At 35.2% G+C, this 24,348-nt stretch overlaps 1 protein-coding gene across 13 annotated transcripts in view; it reads left to right on the top strand.

Moving 5' to 3' along the window:
- Nucleotides 1–24,348, top strand: part of TENM3 (teneurin transmembrane protein 3) — a 1,436,054-nt gene that overhangs the window by 904,666 nt on the left and 507,040 nt on the right. For all 13 annotated transcript variants that reach the window (XM_081959126.1, XM_081959141.1, XM_081959139.1 and 10 more), the window contains one exon: nucleotides 11,217–11,293. The gene's annotated coding sequence lies outside the window, so the exon portion shown is untranslated. The remainder of the gene's footprint in view (nucleotides 1–11,216; nucleotides 11,294–24,348) is intronic.

The following is a 24,348-nucleotide window of genomic DNA, read 5'->3' as shown; positions in this document are numbered from 1 at the left end:
TCATCAAATTAGATTTTATATGGGGAATTTTGTTCAAAAGAGACATAATTTCCACAAAGACCAATCCCTCCTTTGTGGGGGGGGGGGTTCCATTTGATTGGTTCTAGTCCCCCAACTGCCATTCAAATAATAATGCACAGCTTTCTAGGATAAGAGCAAAAATATTTGCCATTATGGATAAAATTCTTGCCAGAAGAAATCAGGTTTTGAAAGTAGATGTGTTAATAGTTCAAGATTCTCTAGGTTTTCTTTGTTCATTTTGTGACTGCAAACCACAAGGGAAAGGGGAAGAAACCAATCTACCTTTTCTAATAGCTGGTGTTGGTTTTTGAATGTTGCTCTTTTGATAATTCTCACATGCATATAACTTGTTATCAGTCTGTTGTAATGATGATGTATCATCTCCATGATCTGCCTCTTTGCAGCCTAATATATTTGATAGCTAAAGTGAGCTTCTCTGCTTATAATTGGATGTCTGCTATTGATATGGATAATGGATCTCTCCTATGAAATGCAAACAGCAAATACGTGCTCAGCATGGAGGTAAATTAAGTACCTATGTTACCTGGGAATCAGCAGGTAGCTCAGCCTCATGACTTAATATAAGGATGTATTTTTTCGGGCATCTCAGCATATCTCTAATTGCAATTATATTTTATGCCCTTCTTGTCAGAATTCATAGAGGAGAGCTGTATGTATAAATCTTTTAAATACAAATACAAGCAGATGAGCATGAAAGGTTTTACTGACGATATAGCTGTGCTTAAAAATATACTGTATAGTGATCAGTATCCAAATTCAAATCGGCTAATTTCATTTTTAAAATGATATTTTTTATTAAACTAACAAAATATGATTTTAAAAATAATGAGTTTGCTGTAATATTTTTTTATATATATTTTCATCTGCTACAATTGTCAGGTGGCTGTTGGTTGGTAGAATAAAACGGTACGTTTACAAGGCAAGAATATGGCAATTAACAAATAGAAAAGTATTGCCTTGAAATTTAGATTTCATTTAACCATCAGGTTGTTTTGAGTTTATGTAAATTTGGGCTCCGTATATTACTTTATACATCTTGCATTTATAATTAAAAAAAAAACATTGTGTTTTTTTTTCCTAGGGAAACTGCATTACTGTAGTATAAAATAAAATGTTTTTTTTCAATTACCAGTTACATTGATGTCTGATTTTCATAAACCTTTCTTTTGATATCCTTAATATATTAGTTAAAATAGATTGCTAAATCAAGTTTTCACACGATACATTGATTTTTGGGAGATTTTTTTCCAACGTAGCTAAGAAAGATGACAGCTATGTGCAAACATGGCAAAATATTGACTTTGTTTCTCAGTTTCTCAGTTCACTTTGAGTTCAAGGTTAACAAGGGCAATAATATCTTGTAATTGTTTATCAGTCATCATACTTGTCCAGGGCACTATTTTCCAACAAAACCTTTATTGGATTTACAGGGATTCCTCTTTTTTGTTTGCCTTGCATCTCTCACCTTTCACAAGAAGCAAGAGGGAAAAAAATAACCTCACTGTCCCTAAGTGGTAGTAAAAAGATTCCTTAAAAATAGATGGACGTGCATTTGATAATTAGCATAAGCTTTTCAAACATTTCCTTGGTTTCATTCAACTAATCCAGTCACGGATATTGTACGGCAAACCATCAAATCCCACCCCACCTCCTTTTCCCCCCTTTAGGATTCTGTAAGAAAAATAATAATAATAAGAGAAACCACTTGTTCCAAACGAAGGACTTTCTTTTTTTTCCGTGAGGGTCACGTTTAATTTACTTGAGGTGACTGGGTGCAGTAACCTGATTAGAGCTGAATGGGCTATAAAATAAAACTCTGTTTGCTTTATATTAACTTTTATTAAGATATCACTATTAGCAATTTATAAAAAAATAAATTCTAATGTATACTAATTGGGCTTAATGTTATTACTGCAATTCTACAAAGGCAAAACATTACCTCATTTAGCACTTGGGTCAGCATTTTGGAGGTTAATTTTGATTTAGTAAAAATGAATTGAAGTAATTCTACAAAAGATATAGTTTAGTAATTACAGTTAAACAATATATGCCAACTATTACAATGGACTATCACATTTCCAGTAGATATTAAATTAAATGCCACTATCATTTAATCTTATTTAGTTTACATTTTTAATTTATTTAATTTATTTAAAAAATATTTTATTTAGTTGTAGATTTATGCCAACAGTTGCTTGCCTTTGTTTCAAGATTATTTTTATCCTTAGTCTGCCTACAGAGGGCGTTTGTCTTTTCCTAACTAGGCTTTACTTTCATTCACTATATTAATTCCACATATTCTAGGACTATATATTGTCTTGGATTGAATTTTAAAAATATGCTACAGAGTTAGTGAAATACAAATAGAACACCTCTTCTACTGTTCTTTAAAGCAGCTTTATCGTTTCCTGGGATACTGTGGTAGATGCAAACTGCTCAATCCTGCGAAAACATGGCTGCTTTAAAAAGTTATAGCAAGGTGCTAAATTTGTAGTGCAAAGCATCTGTTTGAACTTGTGTAGCATGTTCCTTAAAAAGCTAGAATCTGGGTATAATATTTTAAATCTTCAGTTGTATTTGTTGGGAAATATTTTAAATGGGAACATAATGGAATGTAATAACATCTCATAGATCGGTGTTAAACAATAGGAATCTGAATCCTCCCCCCTTATTTCTTGCAATCCTTTTAATCCTCTAAAATTATAATACTTAAATTCATAAGCAGATTGCAAAAGACAGATATAAAAAGGAAAAATGTATTGGAACAACAGAGGGCATGAGGTAGGCAGAGTACAGAAAAGCAACATATAAACTCATTATAATGTTCAATAAATGCAACATATTATAAATGTACCTATTAAAATATAATAATTATATAGGTACAAAAAATAAATATTCTACATCTGTTAGTTCCTAGATACTTAATGTGACTTAGAAGAGTTTTAGCACAACAGAATATGTCCTTGCGAATATAATTTGTTAGATTGGCAATGTTTTTCCTTAAAATTAAAACCACATAAATGTGTGTGTATGTGCGTGTGTGTGTGTACACAAATATACATATATGTATACGTACACACACACACACACATTTCATACACAGTATTTCCCATGATATTATACAGAGGAAAAAAGACATGAATGCTTGCATGATTACTGGAGAGAGGTACAGGGGAAAGGAGCTACAGGTGTTCCTTAACCGAAGACCATTTGGTCAGTGCCAGTTACAATGGCACTGAACATGGTGGTTATGATTGGTCCTCAGATTCCAGCCATCCCAACAGTCATATGGTCACATGATCATGATCTGGGTGCTTGGCAGCCCACTTGCACCTACCGTGTTTCCCCGAAAATAAGACAGCGTCTTATTTTCTTTTGGCCCCCGAAATAAGTGCTTGGCCTTATTTTCAGGGAGGTCTTATTATTTTTGAGATGCAGGAGGCAGCGAGCATCGTCATCTCATGGCTGCTGCTGTGTTGCAATATTTCCGAGGAGGGCTTATTTTTGGGGAGGGCTTATTTTAGCACATGCGCTCAAAAGCCTTATTATCTGGGAAGGTCTTATTTTTAGGGAAACAGGGTACAACTGATTTCTAAGTGCATCATGATCACGTGATCACCATTTGCACCCTTTCCTGCAAGCTTCCTCAGAAATAGTAAGTCTCTTCTACCCAGGCATCTTTCCACAGACCTTCTGTGCTTGTCCTGCACTAACCATGTATGCACCCCGGACACAACCCACATGACCTTTGCTATAACTCCCTCACTCCTGTGTACCCTCCTTGACCTTCTTCATACTCCCACGTGCTCTCCCTGACCCACACAGTAGTCTCAAGCACCCTACCCAATTTACATGGCACATGCACTTGCACCATTGCATATCCTGTTTGCCCCACAGCACTTTTCACACACCCGTCTCCATTCTTCCCAGTCTGTGGAGCACCTCTTGAACACCATCTTGCTTCGTTACACACCTTGTTCGGCCTCTACTGTGCTTCTCATAAAATCTCTTGCATCCCCACACACCTTTCTCAATTCTTGTGAGGCATCGCTTGCACACTTCCTTTCAGTATCCTGTGTGACATCTCTCATGTACCTTCTCATTGCTTAGTTTCGCAATTGCTTAGGATGGAAATTCTCAACTGCCATCATAAATTGAAGTCTACCTGTACATCAAAACTAGTACAATTGAAAATTTGTCTTAAAACGATATAAAATAAAACACACATGCTGTAAAGGAAGAAAGAAAATAGGAAAGGGGGGGAAGAATAGTTGCATTAAAAACTAAACAAATTCATATAAGAATGGGTTAGCAAGAGTGGAATTTAAAAAAACATTTTTAAACAAAATTAATTGACAACAATAAGAGAGCCAGAGAACACAATCACACAGAACCAAGATATGACTAGGGTTCGATAAGGTGTAACTGAAACAGCTATGCACCAAATAAAATGGATGTAGAAAAAAAGCTCTAATAGTGGTCTGATTGAAGGTTTCTTCTGATCTAAGAACTGAGCACATATTTCCAATATTTCCTCTCTTGCCTTCTCACCATCTGTTATTGCAGATGACAAATTATGTTTTTCAATCTCTTTTTGGAATAACTGCTATGGTGATACTCTTTCAGTGTAGTGGAACCCCACAATTGAATATGGGAGATTGGTTTTATGGAGGACTTGTGTTAGGGCATACTGGGTAACATAATATCTCTTCTGTGGAATCCTATGCATTATTTTGATTTTTAAAATAGGAAATAAAATTAAAAGCAAACACAGAACTTTACGCTTAAAACAATTCTGTCAGATGTTGGTGAACAAATGTATTTTAACACATGTTACTAATGCAGAGAGAATAGGACCAAATATAATCCCAAAGAGAGTTTTCCATAACTTATGAGCAAGAGAGGAGAAGGCCCTCTCTTGCATGCAGAAAACCTTGAGTCTAATCTTCTGAGATCTCTCCTGTAGCTTTTATGAGCCACATTCATAACTGTTCTTTAGATATTCAAACGCTAAACCAGAAGTGTCAAACTCACCTCATCACAGACACGTCACGTGCCATATCAGGACTTTTTTATCCTTGACTAAACCATGCGTGGGTATGGTCAGCACATGACACATTTGGCCTGCAAGCCAGGAGTTTGACATCCCTGCTCTAAACTAATTGGGGTTTAGGGAACATTGCCATGGCTTTTATAATTCCTCCTGATGAAGTATTTCAGCTTCATATAATTGCTGAACCTGCCCCCCTCTCATCATCCTAGCTTTTCTATTTTGTACCAGTTGCAAATTTCAGACATTTTGTGGTGATTTATGGTGGTGTCTTACAGGTTTCAAAATAGGATATAACCACTATGTGGATAACTTAGTAAATCCACATCAAACTATAGCCTGTTGTATCATGAACATCGTTATCTCCCATGAACAAGATCATGATATATAACAGGTAAGCACTTAAACCAAAAAATAAATTATACAGAATTTATTTTTTGGTTTAAGTGCTTACCTGGTGTATATCATGATCTTGTTCATGGGAGATAACGATGTTCATGATACAACAGGCTATAGTTTGATGTGGATTTACTAAGTTATCCACATAGTGGTTATATCCTATTTTTAGGCTTGAAGAGGGCACCTTCATTTCCTTACTGCCATTTGAAGAGAGTAAAGGTTTAACAAATCCTTTTCCAGCTACACATATTGTTACCAGATAGATGAACAAGCCAAGGAGGACATAGACAATTGGAAAGGAGGACAAATCAGGAGAAAAGGAGGATATGGTGATCAACAAAAAATTACAGCAAAAAAACTTCCCCCAAAATGTACCTGAAATTACTTTCTCCAGCATCAGAAAGATTTTTTTTTCAATCTCACAATGTGTTCGAGCCAGTTAGAAGGCAAAAACCTTCTGCATGTAACTGATTAAGGTCTTGTCAATTTCAGGCAGCAGTGTAAACTGGCTGGAGAGTACTAATCAATTAATAGGGAAAGTGCTGTACCACAGAGAAAAGCTGTTCAGGAAAACAGAAAATATTGATTTTAAGGTTATGCCTGCTAAACAGCGGACTTGAGGGGGAAATGAAATCCTTTTGCTGGACATCTAATGATTCTAGCTACATGTAGAGTGCATCCTGTATTATTACCTCCTCTTCAGTTATTCACTGCAACACCTTCATCTTCAAGAGATTTTAAGGGACAACTTCTTTTGCAGTTGTTCCTTCTGTAGTAACCCCAACGATGGTAACTTTGCCATTCTTGGGTAGGTTTCATTTGAAGATTTAAGGCTAGGAAGTGGCTAGGCAGACAGTTTCTGTTGGAACATGCACTCAAAGTTGTGCTCCTGCAAAAAAAAAAAAAAAAAAAAGTTTTCCACAAGCAGATAGCAGGTAGGTTGATAGACCGCCAGCAAAAAAAATCCAATAGATTTTCCTTCTACTATCTACCTGGACTATGTAATAGACAAACTTGTCATTCTACATTTAAAGCAGGGTGTTACTTCAAGGCAGTGTTCCTTTTAAAACCTGTTTTTTTTTAATTAAAAAACAACAACAACCATCCTTCAAGCCCTGACAAATGACAATTTAGTCATTACTTACTTAGATATTTCTATATATGAATGTCCACAAGCGAATGTATTTCCTTTAAACGAAAGCAAATTATGTGCTTTTATTTTATTTTTAAACGAATTTATTTCCTTCATATAAATGTGTTATGTTGAATAGATTATATATTATTACATAAAAATGCTGCTTAAGTATTAATCAGGAATTTTCATCTAAAAAAGAAAGAGTGCAAGTTACTTTTTAAATGTCATATTATCTGTATTTTATTTATTTATATTCTTTGCTCTATTTTACTGAAAAAAATGATACTAAATAATATACAAATTATCTGTTTGCATTTTTATTCTTGTATTTTTGCTATTTTCTAATATTAAAATATTTAGTTACTTTCTAGAATTCATGGATTTTCTTGTAGATACTTACAAGATAATCACTAGACCTAGTAATGTTTCACAACTTTTTAACTTCAGTTAATCTAATTAGTAGCAAGCTACACAAGAAAAGGGAGAAGGCAAAAGGTTTTGATTATTCCCTGAATATTTTTGAACAGGTGTTCATACATATATCACAGGAAGGACCGCTCTTTCATGTTACCCTGTCATATGATACCAATTATTTTAAACGTGTGTGACAAATCATTGAGACATTATAAATGGGAGGTTGCATCTCAGCAGGTTTTACCAGTAATCCTGGTGAACCAGAAAGAAAGTGTGTGGGCAGAGCAATATCGCAAGGAACAATATGCTGTGAAAATATTCTCATTCCTTAAGGAGACTTGCAGTTTAATCAATGGAATTTTGTCATTAACTTTATGTATTTTGATTGTACTCTTAACCCAGAACCCTAGGCATGTTTATGGAGGATTACATGTTTTAACATTTATGGCAACATCACTACATAAAGATCCAAGAACTTATATTTTTCTATATCATATAATTGCTGGACAAAATGCTCTTGTATCTGTAATCATTTTCCTAGCTATTATTATGGATGTTTGCTAGCAACAGCTTTAGTAAAAGTATGCTAAGAAAAGAACTTTTGAAGCTTATTAAAACTGTATATACAGATCTGAACATTAGTAGAATAAGAAATAACCTACACAAAATAAAAAAGTGGAAAAAAAGAAAAAAGTTAAGAAAAATGAGAAAGAAAAACAGATACAAAGAACTGGCATCCAGTGTTCTTCATAGAGCTATAAGTACAATTATACTTTGCTCTCTCTAAACTTATAGCATGATACTCTTCTTTGTATAATCTCTCCTGTTTAATCCTCAAAACCATAAATCACAAGTTTATTTTTTTTTTCATTTTTATGTAAAAAGTCCAGAAGAGGTTTCCAGTCACCAGTAAATGTAGATAATGTCTTTTCTTTTATTAAAAAAAGAAGTCATTTATACATTTTAGCAAAACTATCAACTTTACCAACCATTTCTCCAGTGGGTAGTGTCAAATCTTTCCATCTCTGGGCAAGTAAATAATCTCACCAGAGTAATCATATACTATATTGAAATAATATAGTATATGACTGTATTCCATAACTTTTCATGACTTTTTTCTAACTATTTGTCCATTATGCCTATAAGGAAAAGTTGTGGCTTCAATTGAACAACAATCTTGAAAATCTTCTGAATTAATATATGTATTTAAATCCTTTTTACATGTATACAAAGTATGATAAAATGTCCCTTTATGTTGTTTACATTTCCAACATACATTTGAAATGCCTTTATACATTGTTTTACATAATTGTTCTGGTACCAGTTTGGCATCAGAATCAGCTTGGTCTAGTAGTTAAGGTACCAGGTAGAAACCGGGAGATTGTGAGTTCTAAGCCCATTTTAGGCATGAATGTCAGCTGGATAACCTTGGACTAGTCTCTCTTCCTCTCTTCCTCCCTCCCTCCCTCTCTCTCTCTCCTCCCTCCCCAATCCACCTCACAATATTGTAGTGGCAAAAATAGTAGGAAGCATCATTGAACATGTTCACTATCCTGAGTATTTTATAAAACTAACAAAGGTGAGATAAAAATAAATAAATATCAGGTATTGATATATCATCTTAGAAAAAAATTCCTTGAGATCATAACACAATGTAGATTTCACCATTTTAACTACTTATTTCCCCATGGATTCATCTGTGTACGCATATATGTGTGTGTATGTATGTATGTATAATAATCGAAATTCTTAGTCCATTTTATCACATATTTTCCTTTGTTTCAAATTTCAGCAAAAGCTTATTCATTCTAGCAATTACATGTTCACCATCAGTGTATAACTATGCTTCAAATCTGTTTTACTTTGTGTCGTGCTGTAAGTCTTTTGTCCATCTTGAATCTTTAAAATCAGGAAACCATTCACAACTGCATCCTTCTGCAATTAATTGCTCTCTTGATTAGATTTTAAATTTTCCCTGATGGTTTTCCAGTAATTCCTGGTATGTAAACTAATTGTCTTTATCTGCAGTTTCTTTTCTGTGATAATGATTGTTGAGCTGAAATCCATAAACATTTTTTTGAACACAATCTGGATTTTTATATATTCCATATTCTCAATATAGTATGTCTACTAAAATGTTTTTTAAAGCCTTAACTTTATAATGCCATAAATATCTGTGCTATCTGAACCTCAGATTATGGCCTTTTAGCTCTTGTTTCTCAGAAACATTCTTTCTTTCAATTGTCTTTTACCTAAAAACTTGCAGTGATCTTCATGAAAAAAGTCCTGTAAAATTAACTTTTCAGCCTAAATGGTAGTAAATAATTTATAATCATTATTCCATATTTATCGTTAAAGTCATATCTTGTCTCTAGATACTGGTGCTGTATTAGTCTCTTTTTTGCTATCAAGCTTTCCATTCTGTAGAATAATATTCATCGTTTGTGTAATGATTGTAAAAGTTCATCTTCAAAACATTTATGAGAAGAAGCTGGCAACCCATCTGGATCAGATGCTTTTTATGCTTTTGTGTTTTTAATAGCTTCACAAGATTCTCATATTGTTAAAAGTCAATTGAAAATTTGTTTCTGATTCTCTATAATCTTGGTAAATACTTTTTCTTTGTTTTGCATAGTTTATCTTTACTCATTTATTTTCATCTCTCACTTTTAACATAGATAATTGCCTCTGTAAAGCTTAGTTTGATGAATAATAGTCATCCCTTGGATTTTTTTAAAAAAATGTTTTTCCCCTTTTTATTTCATCGAATATGATTTATACTTTCTCTTGCCTTTTCTTTTACATTTATTAGGTATGTTGCATAAAATACATTCTTACATAGCTTTGCATGTAACCATCCTTACTTCTGTGGCTTTATTAAGATTATTCTTTAAAAACATTCCTATAACTTTTTTTACAGACTTCCACTATGATTTCCTTTTTTATCAACATCTCATTCAATCTCACCTAAAACATACGTTCTTTCTTTTCAGAGTTAACTTCATTGTATTCAAAGTAATGGTAATGTTTCCACATTATAAACATTATTAGCTGAAGCCTTAGACATCTTGAAAAAGATATTTTTCTGTCTTTCAGAAAAATTATATTATTTTGAATCAACATATTTATATCTCCGTGCATCAACAAGCTAAAAATTATCCATTAAAATAAAGAAAATATTTGATAGTTTGCCCTGTGTATTTTTAAGTTCTGCATTTTTATAGAAAAACCATTTTATTCCAATCTCCCAGGAAACATCAATTTTCATAAGAAAAATCCAATAATTTATCCATGTCCTTTGTAAAATGCTGTTTTATCTTCATTTGAGACACACATTCATAAAACTAAAGTCTTAACCCCCTATAGATTTCTTCTACCCCAAATTATCTACCATAATCACCAATCAGCATACATTTTGAACAAAGCTTTTGTATATATTTATACACAAATAAGTCCATTTTTCCTTCTTGCTAAAATATATTCTTAAGCCAGGTTTCTGTGATTCAAATATTTTATAACTTTTTTTCCTAATGCAGGTTTCTTTTAATGAGATTATGTCTTGCTTCACCCTTTTCAGATAATGAAATTTATTTTCTCTCTTTTTGTTCCATTTATACTCTATGTTAAGAATTTATAATCCATGGTTAGGCCAAGATTTTTAAAAAGTCAATGCCTGTAACACCCAACATAGATTTTTCTTATTGTTCTCTTGTTATATCTATTGTGCTATATATTTGTGGGTTATGTGTAGTCATAAAAATATTTTCTGCATAAAATAATACAAGACTACATTTATGTTAAATATATTTGACGGGTTTATAATATATTTTCTATAAATATTCCCAAACACACAAAAGATAGACACTTTATACACTTATATAAAGCGTAATTATTAGTGGAAGGAACAAGGGCAGATGATCAAAGCAGCATCAGCTAATTCAATTCAAGTTTCACCCCTATTGTACTTGCAAACAAAAGGGGCAGAGCTTGTGTTGTGATGGTATAACAGAGTTTTTGGCATTTTGACAACAGTGATGGATCCTGCAGACATCTCCATAATTTACACAAAATGTTGTCTTATTAGGAATAATATTGGTTCTTAAAAACATACAGAATGCATGCAAAATTTATCTTTCAAAACTTGATTTCCCCCCTCTGTGTTAATGTGTTTTGCAGATTTAATGAACATAAGTATCTCTGAGGATACCTGGCAGAAGCAGAAAACAAGGACAGAGTGTTTGAAAGGAGAAAAGGTAAGATAGTATATTTTATGAGGTTGGTGTATTTCAAACTGAATTATTTTTAGTAACAAGAGACAAATCATAAAGCTTTAAAAATATGGCTTTGCTTTATTTTCATTTTAATAATGACTGACAATAATTTGTGAAAAACAGATATGACTTTAAAGAGGAGCTAGAGTAATAAACATTGTCAGTGAGTGTGACAGAGATAGAAGAAGGTTGGCTGTTTCAAACTAGAAATTTAAGTATTTAATGGACAAAGAAGACCTAATTGAATTATCATGTTGTCAACCATTAAGAGAAACTATTGGAAACAATATAGTTCAGAAGAGGAGAGGAATTTAGCTGCTTTCTCCAAACCATTATCCCAATGTAAATTTTTCTACTCTAGAACATATTTTTTATGTTTCCCCCTTCAGGAATCACAGGGCAGGAAAATGAGTGAACATCATCATATTTTAATACTGTACGCACGTAAGTGGAGGAGAGTAATTTAGATCAGGAAACTAAGATACAAGTTTTTTCCTTGCTGGATTAGGGCCCTTTGCAATTAGATTGCATTTGCAGGTCTTGATTATGCTGAGCAAAATTAATGAAATAACCATGAAGATTTGAAGGTGGTTTGATGATCCCTGCTCCACTCTCAATTAGTTTTCTCAAAACCAGACAAACTTAAGTGCAAACCTTGTGAACCTTGAAAAATGGATAAATAGGATTCTATGAATTCAGCATATTTACTATTTCACCAACATATTTTTCAAAGCCTTATTTAAAAATGATGAAGAGTTTCACCTTCAAAAGTCACTGTAATTTCTGCATTGTCTGTTATTTTAATCATTCATTTTATCTAATCAACCAAACAACAAATTAGGTTGTTGCAGGAAAGTGAAGAAATTATTGATATGGGATTTTAGCAGTTCCTCCTCAGCAATATCAGCAGCATTGTTATTGCTGGAAAGATTCAGACTCTGGTTATTATTATGCAGATGAAATTGTTTTGTCAGAAAATAGCTTCTCGGATGTGCCTATGCCTATGTTTGAATATGTTCCTATCTATCTATCTATCTATCTATCTATCTATCTATCTATCTATCTATCTATCTATCTATCATCTATCTATCTATCTATCATCTATCTTGCTGGTTTCCCTATCCCTTCATTAGGTCTTACTGTTACATTTAAAAGTAGATTATGGATGCATTGCGTAGTAGATATTATCCAACTGATGTTGAAGAGCAGATTTTCCATGTGTTGTCATGCTCTTATCCAAAGGCACCACTTGAATTTACGTTATCCAATCTTCTACTTTGTAGTAGAATAATGGGTTGTTTTTTTTATAAAATGTGGATTACTGTGCCTCCCTGTTGCTTTGTTAAAATAAAATAAGCTTCGCAGGGGAATGTTGCTTTCTCTATAAAATCTTGCTAAGTTGTATAGAAAGTAGTAGTTGATTCCTATAACCTAAAGATGGACAGGAGTGACCCGTCACAAACATATTGGGCAGGAACTTTGTAAAGGAGTGAAATGTTTCTTTGTAAATAATAGAATAAGACTACAGTATTATAATTGAAAGATTATAGTGGGTCTCAATGGAAATAGTCCTTAATTTAGCAACCATTCAAAGTCATGACAGACCTCTACAGGGGCACTTACAGTCCCTTTTGGAAGTTCCAACAGCCACCCTATTGCATGACCACATGTTGGGCGCTCGGCACCTATTGTGTATTTACAGCAGGGGTGTCCAAACTTGGGAACTTTAAGACTTGTGGACTTCAACTCCCAGAAATCCCCAGCAAGCCATGCTGGCTGGGGAATTCTGGGAGTTGAAGTCCACAAGTCTTAAAGTTCCCAAGTTTGGACACCCCTGATTTACAGTGATCTGTAGCATCCCATGGTCACGTCATCAAGTATTATGTCATTTTTGCCAAAAGCAAACATTTGCTAGTACTTTTTTTTAGCAAAACCGACCCATAGCAAACAATTGATCCTTAACAACCGCAATGTTTGCTTAAGAACTATCACAAAATTACATTGGTGATCTCTTTACGACCATCATGACTTAGGCACCATTATTGTTATGCCAAGGATTACCTGTACTGAGGACATATAGTCATATCTATTCTATATTCATTTAGTAGAATTACTTACATGTATCTCAGTTTGGAGAATGAAATTTTATCACAACGTACCATGTTAGACTTTTTCCTGCAAATATTGGGAGCATCAAGATGGCCTAATTATACAAAAAGAATTTGTGCTGGAAAAATATTGTTAAATTAAGAGAAAAATTTCTTCAACTATCTATTCTCAATGTAACTCTGAATCTTGTAAAAATGCATTTTCTAGTATCAATATTACAATATACTGTCCCTCGGGGCAATTTCCTATAGAATACTTTAAAATTAGTGATGCTTCTATACATAATAATAGGCATTTTTGTACTTAATTTGGAATATCCTCTTCTAAGAACATTAGTATTTGTTCTGTTATCTGTATATTAATATATACTACTTATAGAGTTCATCCAAAAACCAGGATCCATGACTCCTATAGGATTGGGATTTGCCAAATTTGTGTCTAGTTGGGCACCATCGTAACTGCTTAGCAACATTTCCTAGAAACCTGTAGGTTGTATAACACAAGGAAGGGGTATAGCCCCATTGTCTTTTCACTTCCATATGGCCCCTGTTCCTAATAGGCTGGTGGGAAGACGCAACAAACAAGCAGCTATTAGCTGCTTTGGAACCAACCCAAAATTTGAAATCTCTTTATGATGGTGCCCAGTGAAAAAAGAACAGGAAAGCAACTCTACTGGCAAAGTAAAGCTGGCTGGGGATGCTGCCATTTAACAGGTGAACCTTTTTTCTCCTTAGAGGAGACCATTGGCCCAAGCCAAAATAGAGAGAGGGTTCATGGCTCCTTTTGTCCCCCCCCCCAGCAAAAATGGCAAACAGTTTGGAGGAGGAGGAGGTGGAGGAGGAAGAAGCTACTTCATCAGGGCTATTCTTAATATAGACTTAAGCCTATATTATACATAGAAAGAAGAATCTTTCTTCCTAATGAATCACAGGCTATCTAGTAAAAATATATTAGATATAGAAGTACTTTCTTTTGTAAAACATTATCAATAATGCCTTCCATTTCCTTCACACTTTGTCTAGTGTCTATTTGTTTCTTCAGAAAAACAGCAATTTGTATGAGCACCAGTATAATAAAGCATGTCAATCTTTAACTATCCATTCTTCAAACTTATTTCTTGTCAGTTATTGGAAAATTGCTCCTGTCTTATAGTGAATTTTCCTAGGGTTAGCATTTAGATTTAATAGCTAATGTAGAGACTTGAATGTTCTAGTGCCCCTGTGAGAGGCACATTGATCAGTAACTATTCATAACTGTCTACTTTCTGGAACGGATAAATAGTTACATATGCTGCATCCTAACAAAATGAATACTGTACAATAATTTCCTTACAAAAAATTGAAACTCAAAAATTTAGCTTACATCTGTCAGACATAACAGCATAGAGGTTTTTTTAATTGTTACTGTGAGCTTGTGTATATTTCTACTATCACATATTCCTTTTTTAGTATATATATATATATGTTGCTCAAAATCAAATATGACATGGATGAGCAATGAGCTGCAATATGCCCCACTCTCACTCCGTTTCCCCCTCCCACTCTCCCTCCTTCCCTCCCTCCCTCTCCCTCCCTCCCCTTAATAAATCCTGAGCAGTAACCAAAAATAAAATATAATTAAACTATTTAAATCCAATGCAAAAAAATTTGAGGCAAGCCCCTTAAAGGTCACATTGTTAGTGTACATATGCCAGAGCTCCATCAATATCCTGATCCCAGTGCCTGGTCTTAATAATCTTCTGAAAAGTTAAGGTTATTCCCCATGAGAGAAAGGCATGCTTCTTGGGGCTAACTAGGTGACACTGCTTCACTGATGGGACTTGGGGCATGCCGTGCCAAAATCAGAGTTAGGGGGACCTGACCCCATGTCTTTAAAGAGCTTTAAAGGTGACACTCCACACCTTGAAGTCCCCCATAAACCAGTGCAGCTTGCATTACTGCAAGGCATATTGCGGTATAGCTAATTTGGCACCTGTCACTGCATTTTGAATCAGATAAAGTGTTCACATGCAGCCCCATATAGAGCTCATTACAATAGTTCAATAGGTAAGTATGATGATCATAAACTGTGCTTCCCAATTTCAGGATCAGCTAATGTGTGATTGTACAAAAAACCCCATGGCCATAATCTAGTCCTTTAGCACAGCTATGAGTCCATGAGAACCCCAGATTGCACACCAACTGAAAAATGGACTTATTTGTGTATAAATATATACATAGCTTTGTTCAAAATGTATGCTGACCGGTGATTATGGTAGATAATTTGGGGTAGAAGAAATCTATAGGGGGTTAAGACTTTAGTATTATGAATGTGTGTCTCAAATGAAGATAAAACAGCATTTTACAAAGGACATGGATAAATTATTGGATTTTTCTTATGAAAATTGATGTTTCCTGGGAGATTGGAATAAAATGGTTTTTCTATAAGGATATCATCCAGTATACTTTTTTGCCCCAGTGTTGTTGTTTTTTTGCCCCAGTGTTAATCTCACTAGGTAGACTAGACCAGGAGATTGACATTATCTATAATAATAGGACCTTGCAAGTCTGATTGTGCTATATTTCCATTCCCTTTTTATACTGTATTGAAGCAGGGAAGCACCAGTTTATTCACTTCTGAATATTAACATATTTCTCAGGGGCCATTGGGCCATTAGGGATCTCCAACTTGCAGACCTCCATCTTCATAGGTAGTATGTCCCCATGAGAAGATAAAATTGAAACAGGCAGAGACCATGATTTGCTTGGGTTTAACTTTAGCTAATTCTGCCCAATCAAAACACACATTGTCTAGGCACCAGGACTATATTGCAACAGCACCTCCAGGGTGGCCCAGCATGACTTTCAAACCATCTTCCTTAGCAACTTTGAATGGCCTTCCTTCGCAGCTTTATGTGGATATTAAAAGTGCAGAGGAAAGTACTGCCAAACCATTAGGGCAACCTCTTCTCCCACGCATCACTAGACGGAAGCAGCTGCTATGGAAGTAGCAGAATCATTGCTGCACAGTGATCCCAATTCTTACAATCACACAAACCCAGAAAGAGACAGGCCAGTGGGATACCATGGTTGATTATGTTAAAGCTGCTGAGGGAGCTAAGAGGACTATCCAGATCCTGACAAAGATGATCCAAGTGATGACTGTTTCCAGGTCTGAACTCTAGCTAGAAAGGATCCTCTTTTGTTTTTCCTCTTTTGTAGTTGCTCCCATGCCATCACCCCAACAATATAATTAGTATATTAGGATAATTAAAACTGCAGAAAAAACAATTGCTACCAATCTGCCTTCCATTGAGGATCTGTGTACTGCACAAGTCAAAAAGAGGGCCATGAAAATATCTATGGACCAGTGGTGGGTTGCAGGCAGTATGGGCATACTGGTGCCTACCCGGAGCACTAGGTGCCGTTCCGGTACGGTGCTCCGGAGGGCCCACCTGCACGCCCGACCTCCTTACCTGTATTTGAGATCTTTGGCGCTTTTGTGCATGGAGCTCCCAGCACCTGCGTGACACTCTGCTAAGCTGTTGATGCATCGCAGAGGCGTTGCAAGAGGTAAGGATACATGTGTGCACCGTTCCGGTTGCAATGGGATCTGGAACCCACCACTGCTACATACCCCTCATATCCTGGATATAAATTGTTTCAACTTCTACCCTCAAAATGACACTATAGGGCACTGCACATCAGAACAACTAGACATGAGGACACTTTTTCCCTGAAAGCCATCACTCTGCTTAACAACTAATTCCCACAACACTTTCAATAATTTACCAAGAATGTATTACTATTATTCTTCTCTTTCTTCCTAGTATCTACTGTATCTCTCTCCCCTTATGATTACAACCATGTTGCTTGTATCTTTCTATTTATATTGTTTTTATTGTTTCCTAGTACAACTTGATAGCTTATTAGTAACCTTGACTATCACTAAGTGCTGTATCTTTTTATTCTTGATGAATGTATTTTTATTTTCCTTATGTACACTGAGAGCATATGCACCAAAGGCAAATTCACTTGGGCGATAAAGAATTCTATTTCATTATATATTCCTTAAAAATCATCTAGCTCCAAGGTAGGGTATGCACTTCAACCACTTACAAGGGTCTTGGAAAGAGGTGTTGACATCCAAGTTTCAGGTAACTATCTCCTCACAGGCTTCCTACAGAAGGATTGAGCCCAAGTTGCAGAGGACATCCCAGATATCTATTCCATTAGGGGTGGGGGGGAGAGAAATCCCCAGTTAACATAGAGAGACAGCTCCTGAGTTACCTCCTGGATTCTAGCCATGTGGAATCAAGAACTGAGTGAATTGCCAACAAAGCAGATCACAGCAGCCAGATGGAGATCTTTAAATTGGCTTCTCCCCAAAATGAATTAGCCATGCTTAAAAAAGACTGTTGAATGACAGGATGCCAATGCAATAAGAGAGAAGTAAACACAGTTTGCTTCTCTTATCATGGTCAGATCCACTTTTTGTTTCCCTGCAACAACACTCTAAGAATTGTTTCTGTTTCTTCAATTCCCACAGATGCTTGGCAAACCAGTAACCCTTTAAAGTTTGTCACACACCACCTTTCTAGGTAATAGGCGGCTTGTCACCATTTTTGTTCTTAAAATGATTGTTTGGGACATTCAATCAGGATATGCTTTTCTTTAAGTTAAATCTATCCTTCCATGTTCTTGCAAAGAATTAGTCTTGTCAGAATCTCAGATTCTACCCTGAAATAGATGATTCCTCTATTCTAGCAGCATAAATACCGACTATGAAACTCAATGGTATGGTATTAGGAGAGAAAATATTGTATATAAAAATATGTACTGATCTAAAACTGCTAAGAAGGAACATGAAGTTCCGGCGTGTTGTATAAATGTAGTCTATGTCTTTGTATTTATGTGTTTAAAATATTTTTTTTAAAAAAATAAATAAATACCCACTATGTATCCTATCTTGCAAATACATGTGATCACTCTTTAATCAGACATAGATCTGAGGCAGCAGATCTTAAAATATTGAAACTATAATGACAATAATCTCATGGTACAAAATAGTTCATAAATAGCTAGAGACGGGATGGTATAATTTGTATTTAATCTTTTCAATATCATTAGTGTCTGGGTTCTTCTTTGAATGCCCAGCTATAAAAATATATTGGGTCAAACATTCTGTACTTCTTAGATTAATTACAAAAGAAACTGAAAGCAAATCATCAAATTCAAAGTTACTGTAGCATGTAGATTCATTCTTAGAAAAACTTTCAGTCCAAATCTTTCTTTGTTTCCCCAGATATGAGTGATTTTATCATTGGCCATATCCACCACACCCTCAGTATAGCCAGCAGTATCTTGGCAAACATCTTATGAAATTGACCATATCACAGTCTCAACTTTCCAAGGGTTTGTTCTCCCACACAAATGATTGAAGATTCGTGCATTAGAAATGATAATATAGATTCAGAAGCCAAATATACATTTTAGAATCACTCTTTAAAATATATTCATGGTTTTAAGACCGGGTGCTTCTTGAAGTGAATATTTTCATCAGGCTGAAATCATAGCTTTCCTCCATGTACTGCATGCATCCATTCATACAATCTAGATTGTGCTACCACTGTTTAAATAAGGTAATGGTTTGTTGCCAGCGTGAGTGAACTAAGGGCAGCTGTCACTGTCGTAATGGAGACCAGGAATTATCAAAGTGGTTATTTGCCCTGGGTATGCCATATTAGGCAGATGAATATGTGAAAATCTGTTTTAAATTCCCATATTGCCTCATTATGTTACTAGATAGAGCTTTCAGAGGCTTTGTGGGAATTTAAAATGATAGCTTCCAGCCAGCTTTTGACTGTGTTTTTGCCACCCTGCCAAGAAAACCTGGCAACTTCAGTAGTGGCCCACCAGAGCACAATTTGTCCAACACCCCTTAAGCCTCAGTATCCACAATTTATTATTAAGACAAATCCTAAACATATCTACCAATTCCTTGATTTTAAATCATTCTTTTGAAAAAGTCACCTTCATTATAAAGGATGATTTTCATTATAGCACAAATGTTGTGAATTTTAGAAGAATTAGAATAATTGAATATCTCTACTACAGAAATGGTTCAAAACCATGTAACAGAAACAAGGATATAAAGATGCTACAATGATCAAAACAGTCCTACTTTTAAAAAAAATCCAATGCAAGCATTAGCTTTGAGAGGATATCAAATAACTCTGAGAGTAAATAAAGTATTCTACTTAAGTGTCCTCTTCCTGTTTGGCAGTTGCAGTTTTCCTTAGTTTATCAAGGAATTTCAACAATGAATGGTGCAGGAACAATAGCTAGAGCCTTGCTAGCCATGATTAGCCATGAAAAACAAATGATAGAATCAAACCCAGCTCAGAGTTCATGATAATATGGAAAGAAACTTTTTGGAGTCGTTCAGAAGCTGTGAAAAGCATTCTTAAGCCCTAGATGTGTTCTAGCAGAAGCTAGCTAGCATCTACCAAGGATGCTTTAATTTGAATTCCTACAAATCAAATAAGCAGGTGGTTGGAGAAGATGTCCCATAAACCCCTTCCAAAAAGATGCCCTATATACCCCTTATATTTCCTTGAAATAGTTAAATGCCCACAATTTCATATGTGAGCTGGAGAATTAATTCCTCAACTAACTTTATATTCAAAGCAGAAATAATACAATTGAATTTAAATTACTGAGACATTTAATTATCATGTTTGCTGTTACCTTGTTAAGATATTTCAACAGTTACCAGAGAAAATTCTTAACCTATTCTGATATTTTTCAATGGTTTAGATTACCCACTGGGTACTTGGAAAAGATTTAAAGAATGTACAATATTATAGTTAGGTTCAACTCTCACATGACATAAACTGTAAGATTATATACACACCTTAAGTACAGGTATAAAAAAGGGTAAAGTAGTTCAGAAAACATAAGATAAAAAAGACTGCATTCAGGGACTAAAAAGCAAAAATTTGAAAGTTGTAAAATAGTTTATGTGTATAATTTTCATGACATTTCTCTTCAAGCGATACATTTTTGTTTGCTTATCAAGATTTTAATCCATATGTTTTGCACAGGCCATCCTGCCACTCCTTCTCTGTGCCATTAAAATATTAAAATGCAGTCAGTCTGTGTGCAGGAAATGAAGGTGATGGGGAAAAAACCTTGAAATCCACAGTAAAGATTAGTAATATCTGAAAGTGGTTTAGGATTCCTAGTGGGATTTCTCCCTCTTTTAATAACAAAGTGCAAAGGGAAAGAATATGCGCAGCTTACTTGTCTTCTTATTTCTTTTGATCTGAAAGAACAATCAGATAAGGGTGATTTCTGAAGACAGTTGCCCCCAGTGATAACCATCACCATCAACAGGAGGCATTCAGATACTGTCACTGGAGCCTTCCATGTTCAGAGGACGAGTATTTTATCTTTTTATAGTTAAAAACTACTGCTGGGTTTTCTGTTTAGAGCATACAGGTGGATGATGAGTGTGTAGAAGTAAAATGAACTTTGAAAAAGGAATAAAGTCTGAACTTCAGACACTGTCAGAAGATAATCATAATTTAAGGTTAAGGTGGGCAATCTCACGCACAAACAAAAAAATGCCTGTGTCCAATAATGGAATAAATAAACTAGTATTATGAAGCATACAAAATACTTTATCCAGGGTTTAGCTGATATTTTTTTCTCTTATCGCAAATGTAAAAAAACAAAGTTGAACTCTGATTGATATTTATCTGTAGACAAGATGTAGATTGTCAAAGGTTAGTGTCAGTTGAACTGAGAAAACTGAATATAGAAAGATTTTGCCAATATAATGTCCTCATAATAGTGTTATGTGGGATACTTTCCTTTTATATATTCACGGTATTAGGCATAGTTTTTCTACAATATTATAGGCAAAAGGCAATTGGAGTTTGTGCTATGATGCAAAATCTTACTCAACTTGCTACTTCAAAGCAGACATGCATTCCATTAATGAAAAAGATTTAGCATCTAAATACATATATTCCCACAACATTTATCTGCATAACCATCTAGCCAGCCAATCAGACACTTCATTTTAGTAAATGACTAATAAAAATACTTTCAATAAAATAAACAAGCAAAATTAACCCTTAACATCAAAGACTGTTGATAACCTTTTTTGGTTGAAACATACATATAATGTAGCACATATATGTATGAAACATACATATAATTTTGCTACTTTTACAGGAAAAGATTTGTCCTAGTTATTTAACAAATAATGCAAGCAAAAATTATTGCAGCACCCTCGAAATTTAATATAAAAAGGACTAATTGGACTGTTGACAATTGTCCCTGTAAAACTCTCAATCAGAAGACCATGGGCCGTATCGAGTTTTCTAAGGGGAACCAACCATATCTTGAGTGAATTAGCCTTCATGCAACCATGTTTTGAGTCTGGAAGGGTTAGGGTTACCCCTAACCCTAACCCTAACCCTGGAAGCTGCAGAATTCCCTTCTTCCCAGCTGTCGCTATGCTCATACACACATACACTCATGAGGCCCTTCCTTCCCGCATTTCCCTGCACTCACACACATGCATAAAACCGCAGAGTCTTTCATCCCCAGCCTGTCTATGCTATACTGCAGCATCCCATTCCCTAACACACAGATCCATCACTAAGGGATGGAAACACGTGACATCACACTTTATGACTGCATTACTTATAAAAAGAATCCTATTACAATTGCCATCATAACTCAAGGATTGCTTTATTTAATTTTAAATCTTTGAAATGTGCCATGATTATTATTAACATTCCTTCATTTGTAATTTTGCTCTCGGTTGGAATCCAAGCATGAAGTGGTCCATTAGACCAGGAAACCAATTTAGCGAGTTATCTGGGGGCAGTTTGATCCTGTTGGACCTAAGGAAGTGGACATGGTCCTCAGGGATGTTAGGGTAACTACTTGTTTATTAGATTAGATAGTGGGAAAAGTTGCACTGCAACTTCAGATAATCCTGGATGAAATGGATTAGCTGGATCCATTTCAGTTAGAAAGCAGGCTTTATTATAGGTGAAAGATGGCACTGGCCACACTTGTAGATAAAATCTGGTGGGAGCAGAATGGGGGTAGTGCATCTCTCCTTGATTTTTTGGAAGCTCTTGATACTATTGACCATGGTATCCTTTTGGGCTGACAGTAGGAGTTGGAGTTTGGTAGTTCAGTGTTGCATTCGTTCATCTCTTTTTTTGAAGGCTAGTCCCAATCAACCAATAGAGAGTAAGATGTCCAGTTCACAGCTGCTCCTTTTTAAAATCTAGGTAACAGCATCATCATAGGATGGGATATTATCAATTTGCCAATAATACCAAACTTTATATTTTCATCCTTAGTGACCAAAGTGATGCTGCAGCTGTAACTCATGGTGCCTGAAGGCTGTGGGAGTTTGGATGGGGAACAACAGGCTTCAGCTGAACCCTGTTGAGATGGGCCATTGGGATCTGAGGGTTTATCATCCTTAGTTCTGAATGGGTTGCACTATTCCAGACAGACCCTGTGTGCAACCTAGGGATTATCCTAGACTCGTAATTCCTGCTCAAAGAACAGGTGGCAATCATGGCTAGGAGAGCCTTTGTGCAACTTCATGTTGTGCACTAGTTTCTGCATTTTGAGGCTTTATGTGCAATTACTCAGTTTCTGGTCATCACTCAGTTGGCTTACTGCAATGCGGTCTACATGAGGTTACTCTTGAAGAGATTTCGGAAGATACCACTGATGCAAAATGCAGTAACACAGACAGTTCTGGAGATCTCTTGGGTGGCACATGTGACACAGCAGCTACGCAGGATGCACTGCTTGCCAGTTTGCTTCTGGGTCCAATTCAAGATGTTGGTCATTACCTTCAAAATCCTTTATGGCATGTGTGCAGGATATCTGAGGATCTGTCTTATCATGATGGGATTAGCCTGCCCCATTCGTTCCAGCAGCTAAGGCCTACATTGGATCTTGTCTGCTAAAGAATTTCAGCTGGCAAGATCCAGGAAAAGGGCCTTTTCTGCTATGGCCACACCTTCTGGAATATTCTCCCATTGGAAGTGAGGTCTGCCCCCATATGCCAAGCCTTCTAAAAGAACCTGAAAACGTGGCTCTTCCTCCTGGCCTGGGGTCCTGACTTTTTATTAAATTGGTAAGCTGCTCAAAGTTGCTATGTTATTTAGATGGGCAGCATAAACATTTTATTAATCACTCAATAAAAAATATTTGTTTACCTTATTTGTTTGGTGAGATGGACAATTATTATCAGAAAATTGAAAACCTGGAAAGTTGTTTACCATCTCATGTCCCCAGTGCACTCTCCAGTGCATTAACAAATACAGGTTCAGAGTAATATATAATGATTCACTTGTAATTTAATGAATTTTACCTTCTGAATAAACTGAAAAATCTTTAATACTTTGGTCCTGAAAGGCAACATTGTCAGAGACATATCTAAACTGCTCCTGAAATTTATTTTCCTGAATATGTTTGGACACATCTAATTCATAAAAAAATATGGTGATCCATAGTAAAAACTAAATATTAATCAGTGGCTAAACATCGCTTTTGCAATTGCTTTTATATTGTTCTACAAAATCTAATTATCTGTTACTTTAAATGAAGCACAATACACATGAGTATCTATAGTCTACCATTCAATTTCCATTAAAGGTGTAGAATATTGTGATGATAAAAATCATGACACCTTACGGGAATATGCAGGTGTTCAATTGTTCACTCTGTATTTTACAGAGTCTGTCATTCTAGCAACATCCCACACTTAATTGTTCATATTTATCATATCACACCTCTATTCATAGCTTCATTTATAAATCAGTCTTATGCTCTCTGAAGGAATGTGCATGTAAACATTTTCTGATTTGCTAGTTCAGAAACACTGATATAATATGATTC

The sequence above is a fragment of the Natrix helvetica genome (genome assembly GCF_964273705.1).
Source record: "Natrix helvetica genome assembly, chromosome: 7".
Classification (NCBI taxonomy): Eukaryota; Metazoa; Chordata; class Lepidosauria; order Squamata; family Natricidae; genus Natrix; species Natrix helvetica.
Note: the sequence above shows the minus strand (reverse complement) of the source record. Positions and strands in the feature narration are given on the sequence as shown.